At 48.4% G+C, this 24,396-nt stretch overlaps 1 protein-coding gene across 3 annotated transcripts in view; it reads left to right on the forward strand.

The window, feature by feature from the left end:
* The window catches only part of LOC123759177 (peptidyl-prolyl cis-trans isomerase-like), a 76,623-nt gene that overhangs the window by 19,430 nt on the left and 32,797 nt on the right, over positions 1-24,396 (forward strand). For 2 of the 3 annotated variants that reach the window (XM_069337370.1, XM_069337372.1), the window contains exon 2: positions 16,854-16,923. The exons of the other annotated variant lie outside the window; for it this stretch is intronic. The gene's annotated coding sequence lies outside the window, so the exon portion shown is untranslated. The remainder of the gene's footprint in view (positions 1-16,853; positions 16,924-24,396) is intronic. 3 annotated transcript variants of the gene reach the window in all.

Raw genomic sequence — 24,396 nt, forward strand, 5'->3', positions numbered from 1 at the left:
CAGGGTGACCCTCATTGTTTTTGCCTCTGCCACGCTGCCTGTTGGGTCGGTGATACTTTCGACCCTGAGTCCTGTGAGTGTTGCTGCTTGCTTGTGACTCAATTTACCCAATCCTCTGATGATTCTCTTCGGGTACAGGCGGCATGTGCGTTGCAGTCTCGGTTTCGTCTGTTGCAACGCGCTCGGTTGGTTGCTTCCCCGGATGCCCCGGGGCTGCCCCGCTTTGCTTTTCGAGACCCGGACTTGGGGGTGGGGGTCGCTTCGATCCTGGTTCAGTCCGCACCTCCTCGTCCTTCCCCTTCTGTTCGTTCTGGTCCCCCGCCCCTGCTTCCGGCCCCGAAGCGTCTGAGGGTTTCGGGGTCGGAGCAGGGGTTACTTGATCTCGAGACTCGGGCAGCTTCGGGGGTTGCCCCTTCCGGGGGGGCGGCAGAGGCATTCGAGTCTTGTCTCCCGGCCGAAGCTTCAGGGTCTGACCAGTGGGCCCCCCTTCCTCCAGCTTTTCCGGCTGCTCCGTCCTTGTCTTGTGGGGTCGGGGCTTGGGGAGAGGACTCGGCCTCGGGTCCTGTGGTGACGGACCTCGCGGCTGGGGAGGGGCTGACTTGGGGGCCTTGGGCCCCGCTGGACCCCGCCTGGGTTTTTCTTCCCACTGAGCGGGGCTTATTGTTACAAGGAGTGGGGTTTTCTTTCCCCCCCTCTGCGTACGAGTTGGATTTGGTGTCGGCCCCTCCCCGGGTACGGTTCCGTGTTCCCCCGGGTACGTCGGTTCCGTTCTTCCGGAGGTTTTCGGCTTATCGCATCCAACCTGGTGTGGTGCGAGCGGCCTTTGCAGCTTACCTCCTGCGTGACCCGGATTATGCCTCGGAAATGGATCCGTCCACGTTCAGGTTTGGGACTTCGTTCCCTTTCTGGCTCCGTTACGAGGTTCCGGAGTCATCCTGGCTAGCAGACTGCCCCTTGTTTGGTCTGGATTCCTGGCATTCCTTCTGTCGTTCCCGCACGCTGGAGTGGCGGGAAGCTTCCACGGTGCTTCAGGTTTTCCTGGGGGGTGAACTTGAGTACCTGAATGAGTGCTTGTTTGCCCCTGCCCTTCCCCGCGATGTGGGCGTTATTCAGCTCCATGTGCAGGTTCCCTCCCTTTCGGCGGCGCTCGTGGCGGAGGACTTGCGCGCTCGGGGCCTTTTGTGTTCGGCCTTGCGGTTCTTTTCCCTCCTGGAGCTGTCTTCGGATTGGCTCGTGGAGGATGTGGGGACGCTTGGGTCCGTCCCGGGGTCCGGCACCTTGTCCTCGGCTGCGCGTTCGTCGGCTGCCTTGTTGAAGCTGTTCACGCCGATTTTGCGGGATGCGGTTTCCCTGTTCTATGCTTCCCGTCTCGCGTGTCGGCAGGCGGTGCTGGGTTCCTCCGTGGAATCTGCTTGGGCTCTGGCTCTTAGGCGTTCTTCACCTTTTTGTCCTCTCCTGTTTGGGGAGTCGGCCGTGGCGCAGTTTATTCAGGCTGCGTCGGCGGCTTGTCGTCCGATGTCGGACTTGTTGGTTTTCCGGGGGTCCCGGGGTGGGTCTTCCCGGAAAGGTCGTGCCAGGGCTCGGGGTTCCTCTCGTCGTGGTAGGCCTCTGGTGTCAGGTTTGGGGTTGGTTCCTCCTGCGGACCCTCCCTCGTCTGGTCGGCGCGGTGTTCGCGCTGTGCGGGGTTCTGGGTCTCGTAAGGGTCGCCGGCCCTTTCGCGGTTTGCCCCTTTGACGGGGCGATGGGGGGGCGGCTTGCGCTGTTCGCCCGCGCCTGGTCCCACGATTCGTGGGCCTTTCGGGTCGTGTCTCGCGGCCTGCGGTGGCGTTGGGTGGCCCCTCCCCCCTTTGGGGGGTCGGGGCTGGCGGGGCAGGCTTCTTCCCCTGCGCTCTGTCGAGTCGTCTTGGAGTGGGTACGCTTGGGCGTCGTCGAAACGACGTCGTCCCTCAGATGGGTTTCCCGTCTGTTTCCGGTTCCGAAACGGGACTGCGCGGACCTGCGGTTCATTCTGGACTTGTCCCGTCTGAACCCCTGGGTTCATTGCCCCTCCTTTCGGATGACTACGCTGTCTCAGGTTCGGCTCCTCTTGGAGCCGGGTGCTTGGATGGTGTCCCTGGACCTCCGGGACGCTTATTGGCATGTCCCGATTCATCCGCGGTTCAGGGACTGGCTCGGTTTTGTAGTGGGGCGTCTGAGTTACCGCTTTCGTTGTCTCCCGTTCGGGTTGAACCTGGCACCTCGCGTGTTCACACGCCTTACACGGGTTGTGGTGGCTCGTTTGCGTCTCCTAGGTGTTCGGGTGTTGGCCTACCTCGACGACTGGCTGGTTTGGGCTCCCAGCCAGTCAGCTTGCTTGCTAGCCAGGGATTTGGTTCTTTCCCAGCTCGCCGGGTTCGGGTTCTTGGTGAACTGGAGGAAGTCCCATCTGGTTCCCTCTCAGGTTCGGACTTGGCTGGGTCTCGTGTGGGACTCTCGGACCGCCTCCTTGTCTCTCCCTCCGGAGTCTCTCCTGCGGCTGCGGTCCCGCCTTCGTCTGTTTCTGGAGGGCCCTCGGGTCACCCGGCGGTTGCTCGAGGGGCTGTGCGGGAGCCTGAACTTCGCGATGGTGGTCTACCCGCCGGGTCGGGTTTGGCTTCGACGGCTGTTCTGGTTCCTTCGGGGTTCCCCCTTCCGCCTCTCTCGCGATCGCAGAGTTCGACCCCCGGGGGACTTGCGTCGGTTGCTGCGTCACCGGCTTCCTCTTCGGGTTTTTCGGGGTTCAGTGCCTTGGCGCCTACCCGAGCCCTCGCTCGATGTGTACACGGATGCGTCATCTCTCGGCTGGGGTTTTGTGACCAGTGCTCACCAGGCCGGCCAGGGGCGTTGGGATCCGTCCTTCCGTCGAGCTCACAGTACGGTGCGGGAGTTCGCGGCAGTGTGGTTTGCTCTGGGGAGGATTCGGGTGGCCCGCGGATCGTCGATTCGGCTCCATTCGGACTGCTCTCCGGTGGTTCATTGCCTGAACCGCGGGGGTTCGATGCGGTCCTTGTCTCTTTGGGGTTGGTCGCTTCGGGTGACTCGTCTGCTGAGTTCTCGGGGTTTGGCTCTCCTGGCGGTTCACGTACGGGGCGTGTCCAACGTCTTGGCCGACGCCCTGTCTCGCTTCGTTCCCCTCTCCACGGAGTGGACGGTCGACGACGAGTCCTTCCGTTGGCTTTGCCAGACGTTCGGGCGCCCCGAGGTGGACCTCTTCGCGTCGGCGTGGTCGCGGCGTCTTCCCGTTTATGCGGCGCCCTTCCCCGATTGCGAGGCCGTCGGGGTCGATGCCTTTCGGCTCGACTGGTCGAGGTGGGGGTTCCTGTACCTCTTTCCCCCAGTTCGGCTGTTGCTCCAGGTCCTGACTCGCTTAGAGACTTACCAGGGGAGAGTTGTCCTTCTGGCCCCTTGGTGGCCGGCCCAGCCTTGGTTTCAGGCGCTGGTTGCTCGGTGTCCGAACCCGAGGGTTTTCCCGCGGCTCCGCCTCTTTCAGCAGATCGGGCCGGTACGTCACGTAGCTGGTTCGATCTTCTCCTCGAGTCTTCGCGTATGGTTTTTTTGACTCGAGTCTATCATCATCTCTATGGTGATCAGGTGGCCTCCTTGTTGGTGTCCCACCTGAGGGCTTCTTCTCGGCGGCAGTATGAAGTTTCCTGGCGGTCCTTCCGTTTCTTTTTGCGTCTTCGTCGTGTTAGCTCCTTGTCTGTTCGGGTGGTCTTGTCCTTCCTCTCGTGGTTGTTTCAGGACCGTCATCTTATGCCTAACACTGTCGCTTCGTATCGTGCGGCGCTGGCGGAGCCGCTTCAGCTTGCTTTCGGTATCGATGTTACGTCTGCGCCGTTTCGCAAGCTGTCTCGTGCATTGTTTCACCTCCGGCCTGCTCATGCGTCGCCTGAGCCGTCCTGGTCTTTGGACAGAGTGCTCGCTTTCCTTTCATCTCCTCGTTTCGTTGTGGCCCCTTCGGTCCAGGATTGTTTTTCCAAGGCACTTTTCTTGTTGGCTTTGGCCTCTGGGGGTCGGGTAGGGGAGCTTCATGCTCTCCTCCGGCGCAGGGGTTTCTGCTCTTTTGGTCGTGGTGATAGTTTTGTTCGTTTGCAGCCGTCTCCTTCTTTTCTGGCGAAGAATGAGACTGCTGCGTTCCGGAGGGGTCCATGGGTGGTTGATGCTTGGTTGGTCAGGCCGGGGGTGCATCATGTTTTGTGTCCGGTTGCGGCGCTTCGCCGTTATTTGCGCGCCACAGCTTCTGTGTCCGGGGACGCGCTGTGGGTTGATCCGGTTTCCCTTCTTCCCTGTTCGCGGGTTCGGGTCTCTCAGGTCGTCCGCAGGGTTATTAGGTCTAGCCAGCCTGCGGTCTATCCCCGTGCCCATGACGTTCGTAAGTTCGCGGCTCTTGCTGCTGTCTTTGGGAATATGTCTTGGTCTGATATTCGGGCGCGGGGATTTTGGCGGTCGAACAGGGTCCTGGCTGCTCGTTACCTTGTGAATGTCCCTGGCCCTCGTCGGGCCTGTGTTGCTTTGGGTCGGCGGTTGCAGCCAGTTGTCTCGGCTTCGAGTTGAGGGGTGAGCGACGACCGCCTCCCGGGTAAGTCCCTTTTTTTCTGTCTGTGGGTAGTTAGCTCCGGGGAGCCGACGGGGCTCCCCCCAGAAAACCAGCGTTGAATGTAATGAAACGCCATTTTCTGGGTGAGTCCCGGAGGCTCCCCGGCATCCCTCCCTCCCTCCGGTCGGCGGTTTTTCGCGTTTTTGACATCCAGCCTCAAGAACTGAGGTGTGGGTAGCCGGCGCGGGGGGTCTGGGGCTCCCCCTTCCCCCTCCCGTGGAGGGGGGAGCTGCGCAGACAGCGGCGCGGCAGTGTGTGACGTCACACTAATTTGCTTGTTTTCGGTTGGGGAGTTCTATCCACTAGTTCGGTATTAGGTAGCAATTTTAACCAGAATAGGGGTTTGTTTTGGGGCGCTTACCTTTCTGGGTGCCTGTTCCGGTCGATGGCAGACATAGAATGCTTCCAACTACACGGGGGCTTCTATAGGCCATTGCTCCCCTTGCCTCTCTGAGGGGGCCCGGTTCTGGCCGTGGTCCCCGGTAGGCCTAAGAACTCCATACACATGACTGATGCCAAAGTCTGACATTAGCATATCAGCCTGGGATAGCTCCGGGGAGCCTCCGGGACTCACCCAGAAAATGGCGTTTCATTACATTCAACGCTGGTTTTTTGCTGTTATTACACTATATACACACATTGTATATAACCATCTACATATGTGTTCACCATAACAAACCACTAAGTTCGTATGGTGAGCCCAAAAATCAAGATTGAGCTGCCACACCCAGCCAGCCCTCCCTCACTTCTCCAACACCTTACTCGCCAACATTCGTCCTCCCATCATACTGTTATTGTTTTTATTACACTATTTACACACATTATGTATAAATATCAACATGTTTTATTCACCATAGCCATACAACTAAACTCGTATTATGTCCAAACAGAACAGTGGCCACCATACACTGCATGACACTTCACACAGCAGACGACAACGCTACGAGTACGACGCCACCTCCCTCACCAAAATGGTTCCTCCCAATATACTCCTGTTGCTGTTATTACACTATATACACACACATTATATATATGTATCTACATTTGTGTTCTTAGTGAACCACTAAGCTAGTATGGTGAGCAAAACAAGAGTGGCTGCCACACACTGACGCTACCTCGATTCCCTCCCAACCTCACCAAAATTCCACCTCCCACAATACTATGCACAGCACTAATTATCACCACAATCCTGCTATTATCGTCCTATCATGGCTAAATAATACCAGTTACATATATATTTTGACATTATTTGGCAATACTATGGTCACAAGCTGTACAGCAGTGCTGTGAGCTCATGTTGCATGCGCCAGCCTTGGTTGCTCACTCAGTACTGAGGCTCTTACACCCAGGAATGTTGCCCACGATTTTTTTTTAAATGGCGTCTGTTTATAAGAGCGCCACAATCCTGCTATTATCACAATCCTGGTCACTAAATCCTGTAAATGAATAATAGACCACACGTTTATTTTGTAAAGGAACATATGAAGTCGTTTGAAGATTCCTAGATGGACAAAATAATGCTGTTGTGCTGTGGCTAGCGCTGTGAACATCTTGAAGAGCATTGATTCACTGACATTTGAACATTGTACACAGTCATTATCACACTCAGGCTCTTCTGTAATACTATCATGGCTAAATAATACCAGTTACATATATATTTTGACATTATTTGGCAATGCTGTGGTCACAAGCTGAACAGCAGTGCTGTGAGCTCATGCTGCGTGCGCCAGCCTTGGTTGCTCACTCAGTACTAAGGCTCTTACACCCGGGAATGTTGCCCACGATTTTTTTTTAAATGACGTCTGTTTATAAGAGCCCTGAGGAGGCTGATGTGAACCCCATGTAGCTGCGGGAGTTTTGAATCATACGCTATACCTATAAGATCCCTGAGGTTTGTTACGCACCACAGTCGAGCGCCTACAAGCTCGTTGCGCAGTGCAGTGGTTAAGTATCTCGTCTTCCTCAGAGAGCAGAACTTCCATAATGTCTAAATTCATAGCTCAGGCATTAGCCTCAGACATTAGCCAGACAATGCCTTTTGACAGCATAGATAACCCTTAATCCATGAGTTGTATTACAGATGTAGTGTTTGGTGGTAAAGCCATACATGTTATTTTGCCATCAGGCGATGTTAATTTAGCAATGGGGTGAGCTGGGGCATTATCTGTCAACAGCATTACCTTTACCTCAGCAGGATGAATTCTACACTCATTGATCTGCTGCTTTTCTGGGGGGAGCCCCGTCGGCTCTTGGAGCTTTACCGGCTGATATGCTAATGTCAGACTTTGGCATCAGTCATGTGTATGGAGTTCTAGGGCCTACCGGGGACCACGAGCCAGAACCTGGCCCCCTCAGAGAGGCAAGGGGAGCAATGGCCTATAGAAACCCCCGTGTGGTTGGAAGCATTCTATGTCTGCCATCGACCGGGTCAAGTATCCAGAAAGGTAAGCATTCCAAAACAAACCCCTATTCTGGTGAAAATTGCTACCTAAGCCGAACTAGTGAATAGAACTCTTCAACAGAAAACAAGGAAACTAGTATGACGTCATACGTCACCGCGCCGCTGTCTGCGCAGCTCCCCCCTCCCCGGGAGGGGGAAGGGGGAGCCCCAGACCTCCCACGCCGGCTATCCACCCATCAGTTCTTTGGCTGATGCTATAGGCAATGGTTATGTGCTCCGGCTCCAGTGGTTGTTTCAGCACTGTACCTAGAGTGTGGTGTCTGTTTTCTAGGTGGTGCGTGAGCCGGGAGTGATTCTTCAGTACTCGGGCTGCATGCGCCTAGGGTTCCCTTCCCTAGGTGCCCTGTAAGTACTGCCCTTTGGGCTTGGGGCCACCTTCCACAAGTTCCTTGGGTCCTGCCCCTGCTTGGCCGTTTACTGCTTGCAGGATTTGAGCTCTGGCTCTTGGGTCCCGCCTATCTGGTAGAACTTGCGGGATAGTACCAGTGGAGTGCAGTGGTGCGTTTGGCACTTTTGGGGAACACTGTATTACCATCGGTGGTCTGTGCTTGTTACACGACCTACTTGCGAGCATAAGCCTTCTTGCTGGTTCGTCCGTGGACTTCCAGGGCGCACTGGCCTGTTTTCGTATGGCTGTTCCGGCCCGTCCTGGTTGTGGGGGTATGTGGGCCGGTGGACTGCTCCTAGCAGCTGCCTGGTGGGCCATCCTCTGGCCGGTCTGGCCTGACCTTGGGCCGGGCTTGAGGTGTAAAAGAGCTCCCAGTACCTCATCCAGCAGGTATCGAGCGGGGTTTCTCCGCCGTCGGTCGCCTGGTGCAGGTTTCTGGGCCTGCAGGGTTTTGTCGTGTCTCCGTTGGCCCTGTCTGGGGTCTGCCTGCTCCGTTCTCTGCCTTTGCAGAGGGGAGTTGCTATTTACATGTTGCATGTTGCAGTGGTGCCTGTTGCTGCTGCTGCACATGTGCATTGGTACTGTGTTTCACGGTGGCGTGTCCTTGTTCCTGTGTCCGGTTGTGGAGTGGCACTTTGCTGCCGTTTTGTGCCTGGGGATTGCGTGGGGTTTTTGTCCCTGCCTGATTGTCCACCCCTGGTTGTTCTCCTGTTTTTTTTTTTTTTTTTTTTTTTGTGCTTCTGCTCTTTCTTCCTGCCTCCTCTGCAGCAGGGATGTTCTGCGTGTGTTCTTAGGCGTTGGTCAGCCTGTGTCCTGTGATGTGCTTCTTTGTCTCGGTCTGTTGCAGTTGTTCGTGCCCCTTGGTTCGGGTCCTGTTCTGGCGGCGACCCTTCCGCCTTCTTTGGTTTTCCTAGCTTGCCCTGCCGGTTGTTGTTGTTTTTTTTTTTGGGGGGGGGTTCTTGCGATGTCTCGCGTCGGACCCGTCGTTTCTGAACTCCTGGCGGGCTTGCATGCTTCGGAGTTTTTCTGTTCGGCAGACGTTCCATCTCCTTGTGCCGCCTGGGTTTCGGTGGTCGCGCCCGAGATCTTCTCGCGGCTCCGCCTTTTTCCTGGGCTCGGGGGGGGGCCTTGTCGGGGCTGCTTATGTTCTGCCTCGTGGTCTCGCCTCCGGTTGGTGGTCGGGTGGCTTCGTGGTAGGTGTCCCACCTGCGTGCTTCTCTTGGAGGCAGTATGGGGTATTTTGGCGGTCCTTTCTTTTCCTGTCCCTTCTTAGGTGGTTCCTCTTGTTAGCTTGGTTTCCTCTCGGCTTGGTTTTCTAGTGGGGGTTGGGGGCCGTCGTCTTGCCACATACTGTCGCCTCTTTTCGTGCGGCGCAGGCGGAGCCGCTTCAGCTTGCTTTCGGTATTGGTGTTGCTTCTGCACCGTTAGTCAGCTGTCTTGTGCGTCATTTCACCTCCGGCCTGTTCGTGCGCCGCTTGCACCATCCTGGTCTCTGGTCAGCGTGCTCTGTCTTCTCCTCGGTTGGTAGTGCCCCTTCGGTTCCGGTGTGTTTTTTCGTCGGCTCTTTCCTTTGGGCCTTTGCCTCTGGGGGTCGGTTCGCTGAGTTTTCTTGCTCCTTCGGTTTTAGCGTTTTGGTTGTTTGATGGCAGCAGTCTCCATCTTTTCTGGCGCGGGGTGGGGCTGCTGCATTCTGGAGGGGTCCAGGGTTTGTTGGTGCTTCGTTGGTCGGGCCGGGGGTGTGTCGTTTTTGTGTTCAGTGGCGGCCCTCCGCTGTTGTTTGCGTGCCACGGCGTTTGGGTCCGGAGCGCGTTTTGCGTTGATCCGGTTCTGTTCTTCCCGGTTCGCGGGTGATGGTGTCCCGGGTGGTCAGCCGTGTTCTTGCGGCTAAGCTGCCTGTGTTCTTCCCTCATGCCTGTGGTGTTCGTGGCTTCGCTGCTCTCGCTGCCGTCTGGGCGACGTGGCCTTGCAGTCTTTCGGGCATGGATTTTTGGTGTTCGTGCAGGGGCCTTGCTGCTCGTGGTTCTAGTGTTGTTCCCGAGATTTTCGGGGCTGTGGCGCCTTGGGTTGGCGTTTGCTGCTGGTTGTCTCGCCTCCTTCGGGGGTGCGTGGTGTCCGCCTCCCGGTTTTGTCCCTTTGACCTTCCTCTGTGGGTAGTTAGCTCCGGGGAGCCGACGGGGCACCCCCCAGAAAACCAGCGTTGAATGTAATGAAACGCCATTTTCTGGGTGAGACCCGGAGGCTCCCCGGCAACCCTCCCTCCCTCCGGTCGGCGTTTTTCGCGTGTTTTGACATCCAGCCTCAGAACTGATGGGTGGATAGCCGGCGTGGGAGGTCTGGGGCTCCCCCTTCCCCCTCCCGGGGAGGGGGGAGCTGCGCAGACAGTGGCGCGGTGACGTATGACGTCATACTAGTTTCCTTGTTTTCTGTTGAAGAGTTATATTCACTAGTTCGGCTTAGGTAGCAATTTTCACCAGAATAGGGGTTTGTTTTGGAATGCTTACCTTTCTGGATGCTTGACCCGGTCGATGGCAGACATAGAATGCTTCCAACCACACGGGGGTTTCTATAGGCCATTGCTCCCCTTGCCTCTCTGAGGGGGCCAGGTTCTGGCTCGTGGTCCCCGGTAGGCCCTAGAACTCCATACACATGACTGATGCCAAAGTCTGACATTAGCATATCAGCCGGTAAAGCTCCGGGGAGCCTCCGGGTCTCACCCAGAAAATGGCGTTTCATTACATTCAACGCTGGTTTTTTACTAATTTATAAAAGTGATTCTGGAACCAATCCTCAAAAATAATCTGTGTGAACCAGGCATTTTTTTGTGTTGTAGATGACAGGTAGTCTGTTCATGCAGTTTTTCAATGCTTTTGGGTTGGCAGATTTCCCAACAATTGTGTACTTTGTTCGGTGACTGCCATCTGCGTTAGAGCACAATAATGCTGAAATTCTTTCCTTCTTTACCTTGCAACCAGGAATACTCTACTCAAGCCTGAAGGCCAAAGTGTTTCTTTGAAGGCAATTTCCAGTTAAAGCCTGTTACATCTGCATTGTACACTTAAAACCAGCTTAGATTATTAGATATCATGTGCTGAGAAAGTTTATGCTTATATGCATTAGCACTTCCAACATCTGCACTTAATGCCTCGCCACAAATTTTCTTGTTAGCACTTTCGCGCTCTCGGCGAAGGTCACTCAGCCAACCGTATGTGCGCGCGGCGTTTTTATCGCTTAAGCGTAAAAACAAAAATGTGTATACTCTTTTTACTTTTCTGACCTTAGTTTTCATGCTACGTATTTCATTTTGGTACCAACGTGTTGGCAATAAAATTCTCTAGAAGAACATCAGTAAAAAAAGTCACGAAAGCTATAGAGATACCAGCATGAAATAAATAACTACGAAGATGAGTCGCCGTGAGCGCTCAACAGCAACAAAATGTTTTTACTCTTGGGATTATTATCACCTCTACAATTGTCCTACAGCCTTAATTTTGGTATCAATGGACTCCCAATAAAATTCCCAACACGGTGATATGAATATAATCGTAGAATAATGGTCCCGGCCCACCCGCAAGAGTGTGGGAAGTGGGCGCACTGTTACCCGGTAACGGTGACCGGACGACACACGCGCGAAACGTTGCTTTGAAAGTTTATACTTATTTCACTGTTCTGATATTATTATTGTATGTATGTCATTCATTTGTGTGGCAATGTTTTCGCAATAGAATGTTCTATGAGCTAAATTATACTACACAAACTTGAACCAAATATGTGTACTTACCAAGGGAAGGCTGGTTGTGGAACAGTAAGTTGAGCATTTGTTCTTCACTCCACCTTCTTCAGGTTCTTCATTCCTGAAGTTGCTCAACAGATGGTTTGTAGGTGGAGTGAAGCTGTTGCGGGTGGTTACTTCTTCACCACCCAATACACCTGTTTCCGGTGGTAATTGGTGTAGCAGGGAACAACACAGAGTGCAACACCACAGGTCTTGCATCCATAGTTCGTGTCCTTCCTTTTACCGGACCGTGCGCATGCATGACACTTGAGACGTTTAGGCAGTCTGTAAATTTCATGTTTCGGTTTGTAGTTCATGCGATTTTCTGAATCAACAATAGGGCGGCCAGGTCCTCTCGCTGGAGGTGTAACAGGAGTTGCAGGAGAGTCAGATTCATCTGACAAAACAGTTTCGTCAACTGGCAGTGTGGCAGACATGTCGGGTTCAGATTCGTTGTCTGCTTCATCTTGAGGTGGTGTAGTGAACAAAGGCCGCCTCACACCAGATGGTCCGGGAGTTGGCATGGCGTCAGCATTGGCAATAGCTGTGTCATCATTTATGTCTGGGGCGTGCCGCAAGTGTTGAGATGATGATGTTGTTTTAGGCCACTCCTCTGTGTCCCAGTGCAATAGGGCCCAGATTGCCACTTCGTGGAACTGTAGCAATGTTAGCTTTTTTTGATCAGTTGTGTTGTATTTGTACAAAACATAGGCATTATGCAATGCCATTTGCAGGAAATAAAAGGTAATCTTTTTGGTCCACTTGTGAGTTTTCCTGGTAAAATGGTAATATTTAACCATTTGATCGAAGTGGTCCACACCTTTCATGAACTTATTGTACTCGCAAATTGCAGTCGGTTTGTTCACTGTTACCTGTTGTATTCCACTTGTTCCGTCTCGGTTGCGAATTCGCTTCCTTCGCTGAACTCGCTGAGTGTCTGCATTGTGGATGTTGGTAATGATTGAAACCACTCGCTTGTCTTTCCACAGGAGAATGAAGGTATTATCTTTGCGGCGGTATACTGTGGTATCCAGTGGAAGTTTACCCTTGGCTAGAGCTTGCAATACCTTTGGGGCGCCACGTAGCATTCTAATTGTGCCACATGTGTACACCCCAAGTTCTCTCAATGTTTCTGTCAGGGTAACCGAGTTGTAGTAATTATCCATGTACAAATGGTAACCCTGGTTCACTAAAGGCTGCATCAACCCCGTTACTGTATCCACTATCGTCTTACCAATACCTGAGTATACGTCAAAGTCATATATGTACCCAGAGACAGATTCAGCAAGCATATAAAGTTTCACACCATACTTGTCTGGTTTGTTTGGATTGTACACTTTGAAGGATAGTCGGCCTCGCCATGCCATTGTACCCTCATCCAAACACAACTCTTTCTTGGGGATGTAAACTTGAGCAAACCTCTCTTTCAAGTAATCCATCACTGGTCTCACTTTTATCAACTTATCACGATTGTTCACGGGCACCGCATTGGTATTGAATATGTGGAAAAACTGGTTTATATGCTGGAATCGTCTGGACGGCATGAACAAGCTGAAGAAACGAGCATGCCATGGCTTTGCTGTTTGCCAATACATCCTCATAGTTGGGAGCCTAATTATGCCCATCAATATGAACAGTCCTAGGAATCGCGCCATTTCACTCACCTTCACTGGGGTCCAAATATCTGATACATTTTCATTGGCCATCCGGAATAACTGCGAGGCGTACAAATTTGTTTCAACGGTAAAGAACTCAAGGAGGGCACGCGTGATGAACAATTGAATATAAGCCAGTGCACTAGTAGGCTTGGGAATTTTCAGTCCAGGATTTCCAGTAAAATCATCAACAACTGGAAAAGTATTGCTACGACTCCAGCCCTCACCAGCCCCAGCCTGCCGAGTACGTTCTGTACGTGTACGCCTTTCAGCAGGCTCGAATGAATCCTCATCACTTTCCTCATCACTTATACTTTCAGAATCACTTGGCGCAATTTGTCGTGTGTTCCTACGACGAGTAACATGTCTGGTAGCTACTTTTCTAGGTAGCCTAGATGCACCACGTGTGCGCCGAGATGGAGGAGGAGGAGGGGGTCGCGGTGCCTCCTCTTCCTCGGTGAGAGCCTCAGTCTCCTCATCACTCGTTGCCGTATCATTCCCTCTAGCTCTAGGTACACTATAATCGTTGTGGGTTCCAAAATCTTCCTCCAATACCTCTACATCACCATCAGCTTCTGATAAATCCTCCACAAGGCCTGGAATTTTCGTTGGTGTGAGCTTCACTCCACTCCACTTCTTAAAAATTTGGGTTATTTTGTCCACTCTCGATGACCTGGAGGCTTCCTTGGGCGTAGAAGTGCTTGGGCCTTGACCTTGATTCATTTTTGATGAAGTAATTGGGTATAATCCACACGGAAACGGGTAAAAATGCTCGAGTTTGGCGCGCGAGGGGAGCGTGATCGACTCACGACACGTGACACGAAAACAATGGGCCCGTCACGTGACCGGGTAGGCCGACGCGCCAGGCGGCCTAGTGGTGAGAAAGAGAACTTCATGGCGCGTCGTTTGAAACAAACCCCAATGAAATCGGATTAAAATTGAATTTTATACAAATATTTTAAAAGAAGACATAACTTTATGTCCACTATGCGTTTACGTTAGACGAAACCGGACGCTCCGGCGCGTCCAGATAGCGCGAAAGTGTTAATGATGTCATACCTCTCTTTAAATTTACATGCCCATTCAGTGCTAGCCTTGAAATTGTCTATGTTTAACTTTACAGTAAGTCTTTCAGCTGCATTTCTAATAGAATCAACTGAAACAGCGATTCCTTTTGCACCATGCTGTGTAAACCATTTAAATAAAGATGAGTTCAAATCCATATACTGTACTTAGCAGGCTTCAGTGTTTTCCTGTTGCGTATTGCATCAGTTTGAGCAAAGAATTTCTTAATATTATCCTTCTGTTTTTTTATATTACAAACTGTAGCTTTACCGATGTTGAATTCTTGGGCGAGTCGAGTGACAGAGTATCCACGCTCTGCTTTCTCTATCAAGTCAACTGTCTGATAAATTGACAAATGTTTTCTCTTTTGTTTTATACCTTCAATACCATGAATGCTGCTCTGAGACATCTTGACAGATTAAATGAGTTCAAACAGTAAAAATTGTTCAAATTTATCACGAAAATCCTTCGTGCGCGAGCCCGACATTTTTACCCCAGGAAGAGGAGAAGCACATGGTGCCAGCCATCTCATCCAGGCCCAACTCGTTGACATGACCTGTGCTTATTTTATAGGCATACTCAAAATTTGATATACTTATTGACTGTTACAAATTATTTTATTTAAAATATTATTGTTATAATTAGTGAAATATTGTTAGGTTTTGAAGTTTTTTGCATTTTATACAGTACAGTTCTGTATTAACCCTTAAGCTGTGCATGGCATACATATACGACAGGACCTGATGGCAAAGTTCAATTTCTCAAAATTGCTCTAATGCTTTCCAATTTTTTGTGCATACTAGCAAATCCTGCAACTTTGTCTAAATGATCATAAACGTAACTTGAAAAATAAGAAAATATAAAATAATTACTGTATAAAATTGAATATTGAATACCTCAGATTTTGAGATCAGCTGCAAAAATATATACTATCACCAATTGTTCATTTGGTGTTGTTATGCTCTCAGAATAGTATATGATCTTCATTTTTATAGATTTAGAATATATGTTTTCAGTTTAGTTTACTGTAAAAAAAAATCGTCAATGTGGCATTTGAATTATGCGCCAAATTTAGAAAAAAATTGATAACTACAAACGTTTAGGGTTTGTGAAAAATCCATTCTAATAGGATTGTAGAACAGACAACTGTGCACATTATTTGTAACAATGGTGAGAATCAGTCCAGGCGGTGGTGGATATGTGGGCCTGCGGGCCGCTACAAGCAACAGCCTGGTGGATCAAACGTTCACAAGTCAAGCCTGGCCTCAGGCCGGGCTTGGGGGAGTAGAAGAACTCCCAGAACCCCATCAACCAGGTATCAGTCAGAAACTGAATTTTTTGAAGCTGACTCAAAGTTTGAGATAATTGAAGTTGAAGTTATCAACAATGAATAAGGTAGTTCTAATTCATTAATTTACTTAGATGTTTTAATAAACGTTGTTTGGCATTCGTATTCGAATATGTGAAAGTTGTAGGTCAATATGTGTTGGAATGATGGTAAGAAAAAATAACCCCCAAAAAACTAAATATAGGGAAAATTATAATGATTTAGGGGATAAAAATGTATACTTTATAGAAGTGATAAAGCCCTAATCTGGTCCCTAATCATCAAAACCGCCTAAAGAGAAAAAGAAAATAGAATTTGAAATCTGTGAAAAACTCGGTAAAAAAAAATTCAAAGTCCCAAGTTCTGCCAGTTGTGACTGATTTATTTGGTGACCAATTTCATTCTATCTTGACATAGTTAGGGATGGGTATGCACTCTCCAGGATGTAGAGGTTACAACAAAATCTGATAATAAACAAAGGAGACAAAAAAAATATATATTTTTTGGATATTGGTGACAGTAACAGATATTAACATTAGGCAATACATTTTTATGATATATAACAAAATAGAGCATGATAACATACTCATTATTATTGGTATTATTATGTATTACTCAGCAATGCTATACAGGCACCAGCTGCATATCCACTTTGTGGACACTTCTTGCTACTATTCTTCTTCTTTGTACATTGGACAAGTTCTTGCATCTCTTTATTACTGCATTATCTCTCAGTTCCAGTTAATAGGAGCTGTTCTCCTTATCAACAAAATGTTTTCCTTTTTAAAAAAAATTGTCTAAAATACATTTCTGAAAATATTGGAATGAAACTTTCATGATGCTTATGCCAATAAGTTGGAGATTTGTCTAACATTTAATATTAATTTTCACTTAATTCAAATATTTTTTGCCCAGCCCCAGCTTTTACAGCCCAGGCTGTAGCAGCTTAAGGGTTAATGCACGTGGTTTGTATTATGTAGGCTGTTAGAGAGGGAGGGGATGCAGCCAAGAACCCGCCCATACCCCCTTCCCCATTCCTGCCCACCCTCCTTACTCCTGCCCACCCTCCTTACTACTGCCCACCCTCCTTACTCCTGCCCACCCTCCATAGTCGGGCCCACCCTCCTTACTACTGCCCACCCTCCTTACTCCTGCCCACCCTTCTTATTCCTGCCCACCCTCCTTACTCCTACCCACCCTCCTTACTCCTGCCCACCCTCCTTACTACTGCCCACCCTCCTTACTCCTGCCCACCCTCCATTCTCCGGCCCACCCTCCTTACTACTGCCCACGCTTCTTACTCCTTCCCACCCTCCTTACTCCTGCTCACCCTCCTTACTCCTGCCCACCCTCCATTCTCCAGCCCACCCTCCTTACTCGTGCCCACCCTCCTTACTCCGGCCCATCCCCCTTACTCCGGCCCACCCTCCTTACTCCGGCCCACCCTCCTTACTTTTGCTCAAAGCACAATACCTAAAAAAAATTATTAAATTTTTCTAAAAATTTACTATGTTTTGGTGGGAAACATTTAGTCATAGAAACCTTAAATTTGTTTTATTTTGCCTAATAGGTAATACTGCTTCCATCTCTGCTCAGCTACCCAGGGCGATAGCAAACACAACTTCTGCCCATTAATGATGGTAAGGACAATTTTATTCTTACTGTACCACCAGTGTGTGTGTGTGTATCATGATATTGTCATTAACTAGTGATGGCAAGTACAGTGGTACCTCACATAACGAATTTAATCCGTTCCATGTTCGTCATGTGAAACGGACGTCATACAAAACGAGTGTCCCCCATGTAACCAGTGTGATGCACTGTGTTTATTGTGAAATTCCCCCAGTGTGCATGACATCAAATGTTCCCCAAAATATAATATTTCTTTGCAAAATGATAAATTACCATCCCTGAACATGTCTATGTAAAAATAATTATCAAATTCCACTTACTTTGGCTGTGAGGGCGTGGACAAGGTGCGCTGTGACGTCATCAGGGCCTGGTTGCCCGTGTGTGAAGCTCCCAGACACGGTCGCGCAGGCCATTCAAGCACCGCGTTTTGCCACAAATATATTTTCAAATATTTTTTTCTATGCATTTCCAATGCGGTTTCATTTGTTTCTTTTATCGTATATGATGCATATTTGTGACCTTTACAATATGTATACAGTAGAATGTTCATAATTTTCCATGGAACTGTGATACATGTGTCAGTAATGTGTCCAAAGTAAATGTTTATTGTCACAATATTACATGGTAAAATTCACTAAAATTACAATATGTACAGTTTCACATACTATTTACACAGTAACACACTGTATTACACACTCAGTACTTTGGAGGTGCGTAATAGTCAACGAAGTAGTCCATAGTACACAGCGCGACTTTGCTCTCCTTGCACCAGCTACAGATAGATTTTCGTTTCCTGTTTCATCGTTGTGTGCTTGCAAATAACGCACTCGGGTGCACCCTTGGCTTTAGTACTTGTAGGTGGTATGTAGCCAAGCTTGTAAAGCATAAGGTAGTATTGAAACGATTATAGGAAAAGCTCAATTTGTAAGGTAGTCTTGAAAAGATCGCTTTGTAAGGTCCCACACAGGAAGGGATTCAGCTAGCCTCAAAGAGTGTCCATCAGTCAGGAAGAGATTCAGCCAGCCTCAAAGAGTGTCCATCAGTCAGGAAGAGATTCAGCTAGCCTCAAAGAGTGTCCATCAGTCAGGAAGAAATTCAGCTAGCCTCAAAGAGTGTCCATCAGTCAGGAAGAGATTCAGGTATTCTTGAAAATATCAATGAACAACAACACCATGGAAGCAGCTAACACTGTTCATCTATGCTACTTGTATCAGATGCATCATCACTGAACACAGAAAACGATTCATCTATGTATCATCTATATAAATTCGAGATGGCAAGGGTGGGGCTCAGAGCTACAACTGGATACGCTCGCTGTATCATCCTCATAGGTGCTGTATCACTGGCATCCGACCGTTGTGTTAAGCCCTTATTGTGCCAAGCTTCACCAATGTTATGACCTTTATGTTCTTCAAACAATAGGGTCTGAATTTCACCGACTGAGCACAGTCTTTCAACACCATGTCGGACAGGTGTTGGAGAGCCAGAGGCACGTGTGCCACAAATGGTTGCTCACGCAGTACTAACCCAGCCAGCAGCCCTTGTCTTTCATATTCGTTATAACAAAAGGTTCGTTCAGTGTTTGTTGGGTAGGCTGCTCCATTATGACAATCTTTGTTTCAATTGTGTTCCATTTGTTTTGTATTTGTCACTTACGTCTCAATAATGGAGCAGCCTACCTGACAAACACTGAACGAACCTTTATGGCATTTGTTTATTTTTCAAATAGTTTCAATAGTTCTTTTATTTTTTTTTTTTTTTTTTATTTAACCCTCAAACCGCTAGGGGCCAAAATGGAATTCACACCCACAGGCGCAACAACAAAAAAATCCAAAAAATTCTTTCGTCTTATAGAAGTGTTCATTTTTGTTCCCTGATCACGGAAAAAATAAAAAAAAAATCGTAGGTGGCATATTTTAGCCGCAATAGGGTAGGGAAGTGTGGCAAAAAAAGGGGCGTTGGCAGAGCCTTTGCCAGACGAGGTCTACTCTGCCCGAGCTGTCAGACGGCAGTTGCCACAAATATATTATTACCTAATTATTTCAATGTCTCTGATTGATTTCTAATTAGTTTTTTTGCAGTAATATTATTCCATACAGTGAATTGTGGTATATTTATATTATAAAATGTGTGAACCATCGCTGTACTCAAAATTATGGTGTGCATATTAGTGATTCAATTATTATGTTCATAAAACAATAAACAAATAGTTTTGCTGTTGTTACACAATAAACACAGGTTATATATAAGTATTTGCATGTTTTGTACACCATAATGAACTACAAAGTTGGTCTTGTGAGTCAAAAAGCAACGAGGAGTGACCGCCAAACACCAGCGAGCCACTCACTGCCACTCCCTGCCTCAACACCACCTCACTCACCCTCATTCACCTCCCACAATACTTTTTCTGTATTTATTCACTATACACAGACGTTATATATATGTATATACATGTTTTGTTCACCATAACTGTACATCTAAGGTTGTATGGTGAGTAAAGGCCATAAGACGTAGCTACTCGCACAGTCAGCTGATCGGCGGCGGCCCTCAAGGCTAGACGCACTAATATTTGTCCTTCAACAATATTGTTTGTGGTGTTATTATGCTATATACACACATTATATATAAGTATCTACCTGTTTTATTCACCATACCTGAACAAATAAGCTGGTATGGTGCCCAAAGACCATAGTGGCCATCAGTAAACAACATGCCAAGTCGTGCAGACGACGCTCCTCCCTCACCAAAATGGCGGCTCCCAACCTACTCCTCTCGCTGTTATCTCACACTATACACACGTTATATATAATTATCTACATTTGTGTTCACCATATCTAACCACTAAGCTGGTATGGTGAGTGCAGTCAATAAATGGTGGCCACACACAGTCAGAAAACGATGCCACAACCCTCCCTCCCACAGCCTTACTCCTCCCTCCATGGAGCACAGCACTAAATATCACCACAATCCTGCTATTATCAGAATCCTGGTCAGTTTTATCACAGTCAGGGGGCTTCAGTAATACTATCACTGCTAAATAATAGCAGTATCATTTATATTATGGTATTTGTAGGCGATGCTGTGGTCACAAGGTAAACAGCGGTGCTGTGAGCTCGTGCTGCGTGCGCCAGCCTTGGTGGCTTGCTCAATACTGACGCTGTAACACCCAAGAATGTTGGCCTGGATTTTTTTTCTAGGTGGCATCTGGCAACTATCGGTCGTGGCTGTACTATAGCTGCCCTTATCCCAGGCGGGGCGTTTAAATTATAGCGCTAGACACGAAATCATATATAAATGATGTGCGCGGTTTCGGTTTTGTCACTGATATCATTTATATATGATATGCGCGGTTTGAGGGTTAAGAAACATGGAGCAGCCGACCTGTAGACCACCGAACGAACCTTTTTGACATTTGTACTGGTTTTCAAAATTCTTCATTTTTTTTTATTATTTACGTTTTTTGTATGTAAGAAACATGGAGCAGCCTACCTGCCGACCACCGAACGAACCTTTTGCTATAAGACAAATGAAAAATAAATATTGAACACATTTGAAGAAAGGAAAATGTCATAATGGTTTATTCAGTTTATGTAAGGTAGGCGTCTCCATTATTGAGACGTAAATGACAAATACAAAACAAATGGAACACATTTGAAACAAAGAAAGATTGTTATAATGGAGCAGCCTACCTGCCGAACACCGAACGAACCTTTTTGACATTTGTTGTATATCAGACATTTCATTTCTTTTTTCCTACAAAAACGTCAATGCTTTGCAACATCTCAGCAGTCACCCTTTTATATCCCAGCATCATTAGCATCTTTAAACAAAAACAACATAATTTATGTGCATCGTCGGAGGCATCTAAGAATGTGCAAGAAGCAGCGCGACCCCACCATGTGGTGTTGACGTTACTCAAACCAGCGTTCGTCATATGGGACGATTTGACGCCGATCGCGCCGTTCGTTACCCAAAATGTTCGTCTTTTGGGGCGATCGTTAAGCGAGCTACCACTGTATATTTATTATGTTGTCATTAACTAGTGATGCTGAGTGTATTAACCCTTTAAGTGCGCAACACATCATATGATGGATTGAGTGACTTGCAGTAACTTGCACTCCACATCATAGGATGCATTGTAGTACATCGCAAGATTTGAAAGGCCCGCAGGTTAGAGGGGGCTCCCATACGCTGCTAAGGGCTATAGTAAACAGACGTCATTTTGTAAAAAAAATCCAGCTCACGCTATCATCGCGTGGGAGGCATCAGTTACCCAGCAGCCACCATGTCGAGCGCACGGCCGAACGCTTCCCGGGCTCGCACCACGCAATCACTCGCCCAAGAGCAAATAACCAGTGAATTATTTTCTGATGGTGAGGAAAGTGATTTTGATGACTCTGACATTGATAAAGACTACACACAATTGACCGATGATAGTAGCACGGACAGTGAAAATGAGATACAGCCTCCTCCCATGGCAAGGCCTATACGCTTACCCATACCACCTCGCCCAGTGTCTACTTCAATTCACTCTCGACCACACAGTTCATGTGCTTATTTAGAGTCTGAGGATATTTTCGGTGATGAGTCAGAGGAAGGTGACTCTTTTTCTGGTTTTAGTGAAGTGGAATCAGAACATAGTGTTACCGAGCCTGGTGCCAGTACCAGTGGTGTTACTGGGCGAGAATTTGTCGCGTCAGCAGCATCTCGCCCAGCCAAGCGCCGCCGCATGGCACCACATGAGGCACCAAGAGTAGTGTAGTGATGGTAATGTTCTCGGGTAGTGTGGTGATGTTCACGTGCTTCCACCTTATGTGCACGTAGCGGCCGGACTGTGCATAGATGGGCTTCAGCTCCTGGTCCACGGTGTACATCGCTTCCTTGCCGTCGTGCCCCTGTTGTGTCTCGCAGGACACCAGGTGTACTAGTGTGGATTGATGGTGCTGGTTTTATTCCTCGAATTCCTGCCTTTGACAATAAAGACGGGATTACCGAGCTTTTCCCTGATAATGGAGAGGATATGAGTGAATTAGATTATTTTACAGCATTCAATGATGAGCCGCTCATGGAATATATTGTACACCAAACGAACCTTCATGCGGCTCATCTCATTAGAAGAGAGATAATAGAATTTTCACGATTGCAATGTTGGAAAACCACCAATGTAGGTGAAATGTATGTGTTTTAAGCAGTATGTATGTTGATGAAGCACTGTGTCAAACACACTATCACAGATTACTGGAGCAAAAATCTGACTATTCCAACACCTGTCTTAGGGAAATATATATCCCGAGATAGGTTTCAGATACTCCTCAGGTGTCTGCATTTTGCAAGTAATGAGGACCGGACAGAGGATGATAGACTTTGGCGAGTGATGCACTATATGAATGAAGTGATTGATAAGTTCAGAGATTTTTACGTACCAGCACAGAAGCTGGTGATTGACGAATCCCTTGAGCTTTTCAAAGGACATGTTTCATTCAAGCAGTATATTCCCTCCAAACGAAACAGATTTGGATTGAAATTCTTTGTACTGTGTGACTGTGAAACAGGATACGTGTTACACATGATTCTGTATTCAGCTAGCGATTTAGACATTCCCGGTAACAACGAACATGGTTTCTCGAATAGTGTGGTAAAGTCACTGATGGCACCATGGATGAACAAGGGCCACATCTTATACACAGATAATTACTATACAAGTCCATTGCTAACTAGGTTTTTGGTTGAAAATAGAACTGGATTGGTTGGCACAGTAAAGGCACGAAGGAGGGAAATGCCAGTGTTTGACGGTAGACTTGCAGTTGGTGAGTGCCAGCTACAGAAATGTGATCAAATACTCTTGGTACGGTGGAAAGACAAGAGAGAAGTGAACATGCTGACAACCATTCATGAAGGTACAATGGTGAACAGTGGCAAGGTGAACCGTGTAACGAAAGAACCAGTATATAAGCCAGATTGTGTTTTTGACTATAATATCAACATGCGTTTGATTGATAAGGCTAACATGATGGTTGGCACTATCGAGTGTGTGCGGAAAACATTGAAATGGACGAAAAAAGTGTTTTTCCATCATGTTGACATGAGCATGTTGAACTGGTATAATATGTATCTGGTGAAAACTGGACGTAAACCTAGTTTCCGTGCGTTTGCTTTTACACTTGCAACACAGTTATTAGCAAAGTTTGGTAAAGATGTCCCTGGCATACAAAGACCAATCATGAACCCAGTGTTGCAGCATGCTGCAACACCCAGGCTTGGTCACATGTAGGCCTTTCAGCAACACAGACTAAAACATTTGCCACTGTTACGGACCCGAGTCCAGCGTCCGAGTACGGAGCAGTGACGACCACGCCATCTGTGGGTCAGCTCCCGAAACCTCCTCCAAATGGACGACGCCATGTAGTGAGGACGAGATATACCGGCCACAGGGGCTGGTTTCCCGTCTTAATCAGCTCGTAACATAGCCGCTGCTGACCTCTGGTGAGGTGACGCTTAGACAGCAACGCCATCTATGGAGTGGATAGGTGGGCGTTTGTGTCTAAGCCTGTAAGTGAGGTGCCCTAGGGTGTCCCTAGTACTGATGACGTGTCTGATTACCTGATACCTGGTACCTGATACCTGATTTAATTACAGAGTCGACCTGGGACTGCTGGATTGGACGATGGGCAGTCTACCCAAGGCAGCCATAGTATATCCACGTGTTTGCTGCAGCAGCTGTGAGTCACCCCGGATGAACACTGTTGTGTTAGCCTGCCTGTGAGGTGGCAGAACCAGAAATTGTCGTACCCGGGGCTGACTGGTGGAGAAGACTAGCCACTGGGGTGTTGTTGAGAGAGGAGAGTGATCTGTGGAATCACACGAGGCTCCTGCCTAGGGCTCGCAACCCTAGTATCGGTCGTGGAGTGGCCTACGCAGCAGAGCTGATTGGAACCTGCCAGCTACAGGCTGGATTTGTGGTTGAAGGCCTCCAGGACGGTGCACCCAGTGGGACTGTGATTTGGCTGGCCTGTGGCCAGGGTAGACTCGCCGAGGGAATCGAAGGATTCATTGTGAGGCCACAAGAAGAAAACCAGGGCTACTCGTCTTGAGCACCGTGGAACATTAATCGTCTTCAGAGGAAGACGATTCTGCACATTGAATATTTATACCCCCCGTGTGACAGTATATATATTTATTTATTGGTGGTGGTAATTATATATTTAATTTAGTGTATTTGTATCCCTTCCCCTTTAATTTACTTGCGTTACGGAACACACCCCTTGAAAGCCACTACTAACTTGGGGCCGGATACCCAAACTCTACTAACATCAGAGAAGAATCCCAGTTGCGACCCAATAGGGCCGTAACATAATTGGCATCCCCAGCGGGATCCGACCCTTTGTCAAGTATGTTTGACAGGGGTGGTGAAGTGGCGCAATCCCTGTAAATAATTCCCCCTGTTTGTGACTATTAGGACGTTATACGTCCTGTGCCGTGCT

The sequence above is a fragment of the Procambarus clarkii genome, chromosome 37, assembly GCF_040958095.1.
Source record: "Procambarus clarkii isolate CNS0578487 chromosome 37, FALCON_Pclarkii_2.0, whole genome shotgun sequence".
NCBI lineage: Eukaryota > Metazoa > Arthropoda > Malacostraca > Decapoda > Cambaridae > Procambarus > Procambarus clarkii.